Here is a 15,181-nt window from a genome sequence, read left to right on the forward strand (position 1 = left end):
CCATCTACATGTATACATGTATTTTGTAATCAACGATCCTGTATTTGATATAGTCTGATTACAAATTGGTATTTATTTGTATTGATACATAATGATCAATACATGCCCATTTCATCGTATCGATACCTATTTATATACATAATAGTATACATTTCATTTAATTAAATTACAACTTATTACAATATACATGTATACAATAATTATATTGTATGAAATTACAAATATCCGTATACACAAAAATCCCCGTTCTAACTGTATGTGTATTTGACTGTATGTATTTGATAATGCCGATCTACTGTATACATGTATTTGATAATACCGATCTACTGTATACATGTATTTGATAATACCGATCTACTGTATACATGTATTTGATAATGCCGATCTACTGTATACATGTATTTATATTACCGATACCGATCTACTGTATACATGTATTTGATAATACCGATCTACTCATGATATTACCGATCTACTGTATACGTATATTTGACAAATTCAACTGCATACATGTATTAGATAATTTATTGTCATATATTTTACGTTATCCATTCCTTAATTGCAATTTTATTGTCATTTGTATCTGTATTTATTACTTTGACAGATATGCGAGGAATTATCTCTCGAACGACAGAAAATTTAGGCAGGTTCGCACGACTGCATAGATGGAAACTATTGACAGTACAGACGTTCAAATCCTTTTTGGCCATATTTTTTAACGTGGGAATTGTTAGAAAGACATTCATAGAAGAGTATTGGAATCCTATGTTACCGAGCCAACTTTCATCCTGGTTTAAGACAGTTTATTCAAGGAATACATTCCAAAACATCTTACCGTTAGTTCCTGCACGTGTCTGATTATCGGAGACATGTATGTGTTATTGAGTGATAAAGCTTAGGCATAGTTTTTTGTTTTTATATAAAATAGGAAATGTGAGCATTCATTAAATAACAGAGACTAAAGGTCTGTCATACTTCCTTCTATGAAATTGTTAAGCTAATTTGCCGTCCCTGAATGTTGTAAAACGATACGGTTTAAAAGACTTGGCAATTTTTTCAAAAATGTACGATGTATTAGAATGGTTCATTATTTTGCAGCATCCAGCATATGATCCAGCTGCACGTTTCAAACCACTGCTAACCTTTATCAACAGAATATTTCAAAGGTTTTTGATACCCAATCAGGAGCTATGTGTCAACGAGACGCTAGTGCCTGCAAGAGGTCAGAGTATAATGCGTCAGTATATTCCAACCAAGGCAGCCAAATTCGGTATCAAGTTCTGGATGCTGTGTGAAGCGGCAACTGGATTTACAGAGGGCGACAATTTGATCCAACACCAAGAGGAGAGTTGCAAGGAACTCATGTCATGGAAAGTCTCTTGAGATAAACCCCCCTGTTTCACAAAGGCTACCATGTATTCTGCGATAGCTATTTCTTCTTAATATATTTCTTCTCTTAATCTTGCATCCCGTCTTTTAACATGCATTACATATGTAACGGGAACATTGCGAAAAAATCGCCCAATGCCGCGTAACATTCAGCAGGCAGACCACCAGGCTGGCACTGCCATTCACATGCGCCAGAGAGATGTTCTTTGTGTAGCGTACAAAGACGAAGTGGGTAAAAAACCAGTGCGTATGTTGAGCACTTTCCTTCCTGCTCAGGAGATGCAGACCGGACGCCCAAACATCATTCACCAATATAATAGGTAGATGGGAGCTGTCGATTTGCCTGACGCTGTGATGAGCGCATATAGCTGCGTTCGACGTAATAAAAATGTTTGGAAAAAAGTAGTATTGCATCTGTTTCATCGAATCATGATGAACGCCTATATTTTATATAAGAACAACACGTCGGATAGAGTGGTATCAAGGCTTAAGTTTATTCAGATGGTCATAGAAAATTTAGCTGGAGTTCAGCCCGATGCACAGGAAGTAAGACCGAGACCGAGGAGATGTCATGTAGACGTCCTCCCGCAACGGAAGTAAAAAAAAGACTGTTGCGTATGCTCTAGCCGTGCTCGCGGAGAAATCAGGCGCCGAAGCCGAACTGCATGTACGCTATGCAGGAGAAGATTGCATAGAGAATGTATTCGATTACACCACTGCATAGAAATGTAGATTTAAAACTACACCATCAACTGAAATAAAAGAATTATGTATATAGGCCTGTGGTGTGTAAACTGTGTTTCGGAAATACACGGGATTTCACTCAAAAACCTATAACGTTATTTTATAAGTTAATAAATATATCATTTTATGTATGTCAAATTGACTTATGGTTGATCTGGAGAAAAAAACTTTTCTTTGTGTTGTTAATTAGTCAATATAGCACAGTGGCGTGTATATAAGTACATACGTACGTGTATATATATACAATATAACTCAACTTTGATGGATTCATCATTTTTCATATGTCATAAACTCGCCTTTGTAATATTTTAAAAATAGAAACATATGAAATGTGTAAGTATGATATAAAAAAGTATTAGTATATTAATACAATGTATACAAATTTATTCATATTTTCTTTCTTCTAATAATCATTAAGGCGAGTATCTGTGTCAGCGTATATGCATTAATCTCCTGAAGATATAAAGCAAAAATAAAATGACGTCATAATTGCCATATAACGTCATAATTGGCAGATCGGCTATTTGACAGTTCGAATTTGGCGACGTCAAAAACTTGGCAGTCTAAGGGTTAATTGGTTACTTATAACAGTCAAATTTCTTTCGAATTCATAAGAACGCTATCATCAAGAAAACTTCCTGCAATACATCGGACTTTAGCAAGTCTTCATAAGGCTACCGTACATTACACGGCAATATAAGTTCATTTGTCACTTTAAGTTGCTCGAACATAAATATATCTATATTATCATAAAAAGAAACACAACTATAAAACAGTTTTTTCCTCCCTAGCGCTTTCTCGGCTCATGCCGGTCTTTAGGGGTTTGAATTCTTTTATTTGTAAAACATCACGTCATAGTACAATGACGTCATAGTAAGATTACGTCATGACATGGTACATAAAGATATTGTGAATGGTTCTGGAAGAAACTAACAAAAACATGAGGACAAAATAAAAACTAATATGAAGTTCCTTTGTCCCGTTCTGAATTTAGCATAGGTTTCATAAGTTGAATGAAATGCATTTTTTTATTTTCTCTTTTTAAAAGATCTGAATTTGACATTTGATATATTGGTAATTTATTGGTATATTGATAATAAAAAAGTTATCATTAGCACACATATATGACAATGTTCGTTTACTGTTAAGTATCTGAGATGGTCTGTTTTGGTTTGTTGTCGGTGTAATGTAACTCTCTTTCTCAATTCCATTCCTGTCTGACCAATATAAAAATCTGAGCATTTGCTACAAATAAGTGCGTATATGACATTTTTGGATGTACAATTCATATTAGTTTTAATTTTGAAATTAAAACCATTTTTGAATGTATAATTTTTACACTCTATAATAATATCACATGTTTTGCATCGCTTTTGCATACATTTAGTGACAGAAGTATCTTGAATTTTCGAATCAAATTTTGACGCACATAAAATACGTTTAAGGTTTTTAGGTTGACGCTTGCAATTTATTATTTTCTTGTTAGATAAAATCAATTTCATTCTGTCGCTATTTTTCATGTAATCTTCACAACCTTTTACAATTCGAAAAATATTATAGTTGTTTGGATTAAAAGTACTGGCAAAAGGTATTATATTGCTTTTGGATTCCACTTTATTCGGTTTCCTTAAATGAATAGGTCCTTCTTTTTTTGCTCTTTCAACTCCATAATCTATAACTTCTTGTGGATAATGCTGTTTGCGCAGATAAAAAACTAAGTTATCTAAGCGTTTAGCTAAAATAGTTTTATCACTTACGATTGTGATTAGACGGGACGCTAAGTTAAAGGGGATATTTAGCTTCACATGCATTACATGATTTGAATAAAAATCAAGATAGTTATGCGAATCCGTCGGCTTACAATACAAGTCAGTAGTGATTTCAGCATTTTTAATATGTACAGATATATCCAAAAACGGTAGTTTTACTGTACTAGAATCCATTGTGTACTGTATATCAGGATGTAGCTTATTAAGTTGAAATAATATATTTACATCTTTATCTGATTGCCAGATTATAAAACAATCGTCTAAAAAACTGATGAAATTCCTTCTTAAATAATCAGCTTGTTCATTGTCTATTTTCCCGATGTTTCTGTAAAGCATTTCCTCTAGGTAACCAAGAACCAAAGTAGCATATTAGTACGTAGGGGTAACCTTTGTCCCCATCGCTGTACCTTTACATTGCCGATAATATGAATTATCAAAATAAAACACATTTCTATTCAAAACTATTTTCAAAGCTTCCAAAATAAAGTTTTTGCTTACTCGATTGTGAATTTAAGCAGGGTGTTTTTCTAGCCAAAAATTGACTGCTTTTAAACCAAGTTCGGTAGGAATGTTTGTATATAAACTAACCACATCAAATTACGCATTGTATTCGAGATAAATTGAATCAAATTTTTTGTCCAATATTATGTTTGGAATTTTACTGAAGTCTGTTTTATATGGACTCTGTAAAAACTAAACCAAATACAACATGCAAGTTAATGACATTTTCTGAGTATATGTCACCTTATGAATATATATGTCACAGTGAAGGATCTTTTAGGCATAAACATGTTGGTCAGTAGGGGACCTATCTTGACTTTTTATCCTGAATCATGCGACTGTGTATTACAGTTTGCTACCTTTTTTGGTAACCTTGTTAAAAAGTCAAAATCGTCTTTAACAAAACTCGGTACAGTAGGGCAAAGTGGTTTTAAAATGATATCTAAAAATGTAACGCTATTAGATCCACCGACTATAGGTCTGAATTTTAAGTCAGTTGGACAATGTATAGTAATATAATCAGAGTTTTGTTCTTTTATAGCATTAGCAATTTGACTGCTTTTATGAATCTTCGGTAAACCATAAAAGTAACTAGTTTTAAATGAAAAATTTGTTAAGTAGTCTATTTCCTTTTTAAGAAGTTCACCGCCTTCTCTGTAAACCAAGTTTACAATTTGTTTAAAAGTCATCTCATTCTGTTCAGAATTACATTCGTTATAAAATTCTTCGTTGGATAACGTTTCCCTGATTTTTTTAGCATAGTAGTCAGTATCCATGACAACAACAGCGCCACCCTTATCAACCTCCTTAATAATTATTGTCTTGTCTTGTGCTAAATTTTCTTGTGCTTTTCTTAGTTGATAAGACAAATTACTTTTTCTATTTTGTATAGGAAGCGGATGTTTCTTTAGTCTAGATATAGTTTCTTCTAAAACAATATCGTCACATTTAGGTGGACTTATTTCTTACAAGTGGTAAATTTTCTGTGGACTGATCGTAATTGTCAGAAAAATATTTTCTTCTAATCTAAGTTGTCTACAAAATCGCAAAACATCGCATTCTAATTCTTTCTTATCTGATTTTGGAGTAGGACAAAATTTAAGACCTTATTTAAGCAAACTAATTTCATGTTCCTTTAAACTGCGCGATGACAAATTGATAACTTTTGGTAGTACCTGTTCGGTCAATGAGTCCTGGTTTTTCCCCCGCCTTTCATTTGATGATGGCGCTTTTCTAAAAAAAGAACGTCGCGAAATTCTACCAATATATGTCGTACCATCTGTTGTAACCGGAAGCGACAATGGCGGTGAATTCTCCATTTTTTCCTTGGTCGAAGGATTCTTTTAAATGCTGGTGTAGTACATGTATTCTTCGCCGGTTCTTGGTGTTTTGTTAATCCCGTATTGTTACGTTGCTTAAGCCTTATCATTATATTTTGTAAGTTTATGTTGATAGATTTGATACTTTTTCCCTTTCAATATACCGCAGTTGTCGATAAACAAAAGACAGAACTCCCAGTGACAGATCAAGGGAGGAGGCACGTACTCAAAACTATTAACTTTTACTGCGCAATAATATCTCATATATAGTTCGTCAATACAACCAACACAAAAAACTTTATAAGCGTTATAAGAACTTTCTTTTGCAGTTACCTTCCTAATATTTGATTACAATAATCGATCATTAGCATGAATTACGTAAAATTTAAATAAACATACACAATCCAAAATCCATCGAAAGTCTGTCGCGGAGGAAGACAGCGAAGAAGGCGTTGTTCGTGATTTTCGGGAGACCAGTGTTCTCGGAGTAATACAAATATCATAGAGTCCCAACTGAACACTTAAAACACTTTATCCATGGTGTATACGTATGTACAAATTCTATGTCTATGGTTTTTAATATTGGGGTTTTATTTTTTCATACCATCAAGTATTACGTGAAATGAACAAAACAACTTTTAATTTTCATCGCGGAGTGGTTTCATTGTTTTGATGTGCACAGGCTGTCCGAGCGTACCTAAGAATGCTGTTTCACAGCATCAAAAATACGATTTTAAGCTCAAAAATGGTAATTTGGCTTGACGCAGCAATATTGTTTCCCAACAACAAATTATTATTCGTAATCAGTTATTTGACCTCTTATCAATCTGTTAAAACAACAACAACAACAAATCTATATATAAATGCAAAAGAGAATTGTTATACAATCATTTGGTTTACAAAACATCACTGGGTGCGGTATATGATTGTTAATTTTTACCAAACCACTGAAACTAGTTTCCTGGTGTCTTGGAATTTCCTGAATATAACATTGGCTATTGACGATTTATATCTTAACAATTAAATTTAAAGCTGGCTGAATATCTAAGTAGGACTTCAAAATAATCCATTTTCATGTTCGAAATATTGTAGACTAGTAGCCTCTCAAACTAAATTATTACAGCAAAACGCCAACTAATAGCTATAGGGTATCAAATTAAAATTCCATAAATACCATGACACTTTTCGAAACGTGCTGTGTCTTTTAGAATGAGCACATCCATTGTTTATTTCATGCGTATAACGTAAGGAAATATAAGATGGTTACTACAGTGTCACATATTTCTTTCACTAGTTCTTAATGATAATCATTTTCATTGTGCGTGCTTTCTCGCCAGAGTGTCGTCTTCGTCCTCGATGACCTGATGTGACATTACCGGGTTAACATCGTGGTTCTAACTTGTCAACCGTCCATGATTTAACATAAGAAACATCGGATTCAGGGATGTTGGAGCTCATCCTGTCTCCAACCTAGTTTCACCTAGATTCACATATCGTATATGATGTTTCAGACTTCCCCGGCATTATGGAAAAGACACCAGATCCACATTCTGCAGAGGGTTGGGTTGGTTCTCCTTAATTCGTATGAAGCACAATTCCTCATTCTTGTGAACCTCAGTGACCATAGGTGGCACAAGTGGGTTCTTTGAGGTCATAGATGAGGTCTGCAGTGCAGTTTCACTCTTTGCCAAGTCTGGAAAGCACTGTAGAGAACTTTTTATTGGAGAGTCTTCAATGGTCTCTTTACGCATACACCAGATGTGACACGACCAGCACCTTCAAGGGAGTGGGAAAAGTCAGACCAATGAAAAGCATTTAACATTTATGGCCTCATTAATGAACTCGATGATATCACCTGTGCCATTTATGGTTGCATGAGGGTCCACAAGATTGATGAATAGTACTTCATACAAATTATGGAGTTATGTGCTAAGGAGAACCAATTCCACCATTGGAAGAATGTGGATCTGATGTAATTTCCATTATGCCGGAGAAGTCTGAAACATCATATACGTACGATATGTTAGAATCTGAAAGAGATCCCACATCCCTGAACCTGTTGTTCCTGATATGAACTCTGGTCATGGATGGGTCATAAAAGATGACAGGCTAGAACAACACTGGCAATGTAGTGTCACATCAGCTCATCGACATCGAAGACGACACTCTGACTTTCAACGAATTGGATACTGATATCTCGATTACTCTGATTCGGACCGCATGTGTCAGCTACCAGATATGCCGAGTCTCTTCAGTGGATAGTGCAGTGAGGCGAGAAATCACGCACAATGATAATGATTATTGTGAACCAGTGAAAGACATGTGTGACACTGTAGTAACCATCCGACATTTTGCTTATGCTATGCATAGGAAATAAACAATGAATTTGCTCATTTTCAAAGACACAAACGTTTTGGAAACTGTTAATGATATTAACGGAAACACAAGCTTAGCTTAGGTTACATTTGTTACGCTATCAGTAGGCGTTGTGCTGTAATAATTATTTTTGAGACGCTGCAAATCTACACAAATAAGGGTATAACAATATTTTTTTTTTGCATTTCTCTATATTTTGTTGTTGTTGTTGTTTTTAATGATTGATAGGAATTTAAATAACTGATTACGAGTAATAATTTGTTGTTGGGAAACATTTTTGTTGCGTCAAGCCAAGTATGAAATATTTGCTGAAAAATTACCATTTTTGAGCTTAAAATCTTATTTTTTCATTTCGTGTGTACAAATCACTACATATATTGGTTCTGATATGTATTTGTTGTTCTATTGTTGTCATTTTGATACCTCATTTGTCTACTTCGGTTGAAAAATGTCAATGTTATGACTATTTTTCAATTTTTAGTCAAATTCGAGATGGCAGCCATCTTGATGACGTCATAACCGGAAGTTCATCCCAACTTATGCAATGTTAACATTTTGATTTGTGATCAGTGGGTCATAAGGGTTCAGAAAAATATTGGTTCGGAGGTTTGTGGGGGGGATGCATGTGGGACCCTCCTAGCCCATGGCCTATTAGGATTTCCGTAATAAACTGGTACAAATTACAATATATATATGTTAAATGCAGGACAGATATATGTAAGCTTATATAGACGTATCAACATCAATCCGCCATCTTGAAATTTTAGAGTTATCCTCCCCTTGATCGGAGTAAAGACACTTCCGGTTTTCGTTACGCAATATAGAAAAAGCTTACAGCTACCTAACGTCCTCCCGGCTCACTATGTCCGTGGTTACATTTCCACGCAGCCTCGCTTTCAATGCTTTCAATTTTTCTTTACTTTAATGGTCAGAACTGGGAAACTAAGCAGAACTTGGCCGTCGTATTAATTAATGTGCGAGAACTTTTGGAAGGCCAATGAACGCATTTAGACTGGTTTTCTTTGCCCGACTATTCACTTTAAGAATATTGATATATATGTTAAATTTTATAATTACAGGACTCATTGGCTAGTCATCTGAAGCAGATTCATAATTGTTGAAGACTTGAGATTATCAGGATTACTTTGGAAGCAGTAAAATGATTCTAAGGATGTCTATCAGGCATATATTAAACTAGCTGCGACAACATACATGTAGCTCTGGACAACGGGCATGTTTCATAATGCTAATTAAAACACCAAAATACAAAAAAGTAAATCCAGTATATTTGCAACTTTTGCAAAGAGTTGTCACCATTTGACATACTGCCAATTGTTATCAATCTGTTGAGAGATAGAAGGTGTTTAAACTTTTAACTTCACAGACTGACTCACGTGTTAGTCTTTCTGTTTTGTTGTAAAATTCAAACAAACAAAAACGAGTTTTTTTGGCTTGAATGAAACACACTATATATATTCTGACCGACGGTCATTATCTGAACTACAATTCTGTCCCATTGACTGTAATGTTGCAAAACATCAAGTGATGACAATTAGCGAGTGTCGAGTAACTTTGCATTTAGATATATAGAAATATCCTACATTTATAATATAAACTGATAATTTATTTACCCATCATCACGCCTGAATTATCATTACTACAATGTATATTTCAATGATTCACATCTGTGACACGGCCATATAAGTACATTGTATATGGAATGACATTCATTTATTTGCTACAACAGAAACATATTACTGGTAAACAGTTTTACTTGTTGACTTTGTGCAGTGTGTTCACCAAAATGACACAAATTTTAACACTTCTAGTAACATAGCCCATTGGTTGTTCCCATTAGTTGATGCCTCTATCAAATGTTTTTACAACTGTTTCTGATCTTGTTACCAATACATGTATAAACAGTTGTAAGTAATGTGACATTAACAACAAGTTGCCAATAATTTGTGATTACATGTACGTTAATTTCATATTCTTAACATAATTAAATGTGAAAAAACCGTTAAAACATAACAAAAAAAGTATTTATTTTAGTACATAAACATAAAAACCCATCATTGATTTACACGGTCAAGGGAAGTAACTTGTACATGACAATTTCAAAATTGACTAGGGTACACGAAATTCGGCAGTCCGGAAAATTTGTAATCTGGACGGTTTGGGCTGGGAACGAAGGTGTCCAGATTATCGAGGGTCCACTGTACATGTAAATGTATACAAATAACACACTGATTTTGAGAATGGTTGTTTTAATATGCTGTTAAGAATTCTCAGTGTCCATTTTATGCATTATATAGAGACAGTACAATGTATCATACTGAATCTGACTTTGATATGACTTTTCTTCAATATTGCAGCAAAGTATCAAGAACTGCTCATTACTTACTAATATGCCTGAATACATTGTGTGCATCACAGAAGAGAACTAGAAAAAAATAATATATTGTGATGTTATTTCATGTTTGTATTAAAGTATTTTTGAGTAAACATAATTCAAAACAATTCAGTTTTGTTTTTGATGCAGTAACCAATTCTTTAAATGAACATTTGACCCTTAGTTTTTGTCATTTCATTTCTTCTCTTGATAATCATCTAATTAATTGCCTTTTGCCCTTTCCTCCTGTAATAGATCTGTACCAAATAGTTCATCGGAAAAAAAAATACTTGTATATTATATGCATTGCACATAGTTCCTTATAAATGAGGTCTGTAAACAACATTTGCAGCATAAGCCATGAATTTTGTAAAAATGCCATCAAGGGATATCCATGTGTCAGATTATACTTTCTTCTTAATGGAGTCTTAATGTTTCCCTTGTTGTCATTTTACTGCAGATTGTTATTAGCTGTAGGTCTCCATGGCCTTATCCTCAAGATCAATTATCAAATAATCATAACTACAATTTTTTCTTTCTTTTGTTATTCAGACAATTATATTCAAACATTAGAGAAAAGGTCACATGACACTGACTGTAAATATTTGTTGAAACTGTTGAATTCAAGATAGGTTCAAAATTCAAATCTAAAAGAAATTTTCTAGCATTTTCTTAAAAATTTAATTTTTAGATTCATCTTTTGATATGAGGAGGAATGGTTGTCTGCAATCTTAACAATTTATCCCAAATTAATTAAATGAATACTTAGAAGATAAATAACCCAACTAGATAATGACATGAGACTTGCAAGAAAATACACACCCTAAAATGTTACTAATGACATATTTGCAACATGAACTATATATTTTATGATGGGTACGAGTTCGCCAAATTCCATGGGTACGGGTTAGCCATGATTGGGTGCGAGTTCTCCAAATGTGATTACGAGTTTGTTTGGGTACGAAATTGAATGGGTAATGGATTACCATAATTCGATCCAAATTAGTAACCGACAACTTATAACGCACTGTGGAAATGGACATGTACACATACCTTTCATTGATCATAGGCAATTAATGAGTCTATTATAATATAGGACTCTTTCATGTCATTTGGAATTATATTTACTCAAAACCTAATACAAGTTGTATTAGGTTATTATCTTGTATGTGTCATCATTCAAACAAATGAATACTGCGTGGTTGCTGTATTTGAAGTGGACACAGAGAGAATATACTGTAGATTAAGGATTGCTTTTTTTCATTATAAACAGCACCCTTCAATCCAAAAGTCTAAAAAGGATGACACTTGTGAATACATAGATTTCTTTTCTGCATCCTAGACTCTGGAAATAAAACTGTTAAAACTTACCATCACTGTTTCGTCAATGTTTCTGCTACTTGGAATAGTTTGAATCAATTGTTTATGTAAAAACAAATCTTAAATGGATTATTTGACTTGTACTTTGAAAGGTTTGCTTTCTTCTGAAAGACTTGGTAAATGATGATAGTCTTTTCATTCCAATCAGAAATATTTAATGCCATATTATGATCCCTTTAGGTAGATAAATGTATTTATCATTATTTATATTCAAATTGAAATACACATGCACTCATTACACATACTTCATAGCACTTTGTTGATTTATTTAGATATACATGTATCAATCCTGTATGTGCACATTGTTTCAAATAAAACCAATTTGAATTGACCTACATGTAAATCTTAAATAGTTGATAAGCTGTCTAAATGAAGAGGAAGCTGAAAGAATGTACATGTTTGTACTTATGTGCGTTTGTTTATGTGAATTGTATTCCACCGCCTTCATGAAGAAGTTAAACTGTTATCTCTTTCATTTTATGTGGTTATATATTAGAGCAGATTGTCAGCAATTAAGCAAATTATTATTTATGTATAATTTGATGATAACTATATACAAATAATAAATGCATATGCATCAAACCATACTGTGATACAAATATACTTTGATGATGCATGATACTGCAGCTATTGATGTAAAAATGCATATAATAAAGTGGGTTTTTTTTTTACTTTTTAGAACATAGAACATTGTAACTAAGCTAGAAATCCATCTATACATCAATCACATTTTAGCCAGAATGGTACCTTCAAACTTCAGAAACACAGAATCGGAGATTATATATATCAAAAACTGAAAGAAAACCTGGCTTGTCTACACATGTATTGTATATATTTTTTATTTATTGGATATAAATACAATACACTCAGGTTCAGATTAATCAAAGTTCTTTAGTGATTGATATGCATCTTAGGAGACTTTTCTTTTGTAAATTTCTTGTGAAATTACAGAAGCAATCAAACTGCCCAAACCAAAAGAAAACAATCTTCATTATCTTGATATTTCCAATTATTTTTTCAAGCTGACAGAAATCGTGTGTATCTAGCCTCACTGCATTGTCTCTTTAATAAGGGATATGGCCATGACAGTGACACATAGGAAAATTGCAAAAAAAAAAAAAAAAAAAAAATATATATACAATGTGTATTATGTAACGAACATCATAAATAATGATGATTGCATGAGAATTTAAAGACATGATTGTTATTTGATTTGGAATACAGATGGAAAATACATTAGAAATTTATGAGAAAATGATTCTTTTAGGTCCACTTTCAGACATAATCTATGATCTTTTTCTAATCAGTGACATTTTCCCTCCCATTGCTTCCAGAAATGGTTACTTATTTTTCAGGTTACTTTATAAGTGTCCAAGTCCTTGGTTTGAAGATTTTATTGCTCTCAGATGGCTGTGACATTGTCTTAGGACTAGTATAAACCAAAGTCTTAGAAGTGAACATACATGTACATTGTAATAACAAAATATGCATTATATATTATATATACCAGGGATCAAATCTAAGTTTTGGGGAAAACTATGGTCCTTTTCGAAATTGGGAAAAGTTTATAATAGCGGCATTATCGGATATTTGACCATTCTCATTTTAGTAGAAAAAAATCATTTTGAAGTATTATAACACCTAGAATGTTATTGCAAGATTCAGTAAACAGATTTTTAAGCTCCATCATCATAGATACATGTATATGTAGTAGATGTATAATAAACATCAAGACATTTACAACCAAAGTCTTAAAATGTGATGAAAAATAAGACAAAGGGGGAATTTTGTCACAAAAAGTGTTCAGTTTTAGATTCAAATAGTATTTCTTTTTAAAGCTTAGAATGGAATTCAATCCTTGAGGGGAACTACCCATAAACGGTTCTAAATCATAGCTAAATTGATACCTGTATGTACATGTTATTGTTGTAAAAACGAAAACATACACTTTTGAATGTTATATACATCTACATTTGTACATGTTGTGAGGTACATACATGTAGTAACAACATTCATTTAATTAAATATTCTCTCTAGGAATTTAGATTCAAGATTAAATATTTACATCAAGCATGTTTTCAGATGGTTTATTAGAAGACAAATTCAGTCTACAGGTTCATATTTGTAGTCTGTTCCAATATGGTTATGATAGTGGGACATGTTTACATACATACAAAGTACATATGTACATAACACAAATTAACAAAATGTTTTTACGGTGACATTAAAATACTTTATTCAGTTCAAAAACATAAGTTTTGTTAATAATAATTAGCATAAGCATGGTATTTTATAGCATAGAGGAGTATTTTTATGTCGATACTGTAGGATGTATACAAATCGTGAGACGTCAAACTCCTTCGTGTGCTATGGTCGAAGACACAATATTTATTGATCTATTTCACTGAAAACGGCTACTTTTAAGTGTTAGAATTAAATCACAGATGCTTACAAACAAAAAGGATATGTAGACGTTACATTTTTACATCTAACACAGCTGTCAAATCACCGTCAACAGTAATGTATCTACGCGAAAGGTACGTGTATGTAACCAGTGTAATACCGCCATTATCACGTTACCGGTGACTTTGAGTCGGTAGTTTTTGTAGTGAATATGACTTGACAGTTAACTATTTTCTTTTACGTGGTTTAACTGTAGCCGGGTGGTGTCAAATACGACAAGGCTAAAGGGTTCTTTTAAAGATGTTTATTACATCGGGTGTAAAATACCCTGCAACACAAATAGAAATATATAAATTCAACTACTCTCTCGCAACCACTCGCACATCGGTAAGAACGACAACTCCTTATTCCTAGTTAAAAGTATCTTTACCTATAATACATTGAAATACGGTAGATATTGACGTAAATTATATTTTGAGAATTTACAATATACTCGTATGAGTTAAAGGTAGGTTTCGCCCAATGAAATATAAAGACTACGAAATTGAAATTTATCCTATACATAGATATAATCTTCAGATCATTTTCAATGCATAAAGCGAACAATATGGGTGGTCAGTTGCCTAGCTTGACCAGGAAAATACTCCTCTTAAAATAGAGCGAAGTCAAGCTTTACATAGAACATGACGTATTTTTTCCAAAACGAGGCCGCAGCAACAAACGGAAGCGTGCAACAAAATGTCAGATAGAAGTGACAGTCTTGCCACGGCATGTTTAGTTAAAAAACAACAAAAAATCGAAGTGCGAGGGACTGTTTATACATATCATATAATCTAAAACACTTCATGTTACTTACATACGCTCGCTAACTTTGTACACCAAATATACATGTAGTTAGTCTGCGGCTG

The 15,181-nt window shown here is 33.2% G+C and overlaps 1 pseudogene; it reads left to right on the forward strand.

Annotated features, from left to right (window-relative positions):
- The first annotated feature begins 855 nt into the window (after positions 1 to 855).
- On the forward strand, positions 856 to 2,166 carry LOC138316851 (piggyBac transposable element-derived protein 4-like; annotated as a pseudogene).
- The last annotated feature ends 13,015 nt before the right edge of the window (positions 2,167 to 15,181 follow it).

Source organism: Argopecten irradians, chromosome 2, assembly GCF_041381155.1.
Source record: "Argopecten irradians isolate NY chromosome 2, Ai_NY, whole genome shotgun sequence".
Classification (NCBI taxonomy): domain Eukaryota; kingdom Metazoa; phylum Mollusca; class Bivalvia; order Pectinida; family Pectinidae; genus Argopecten; species Argopecten irradians.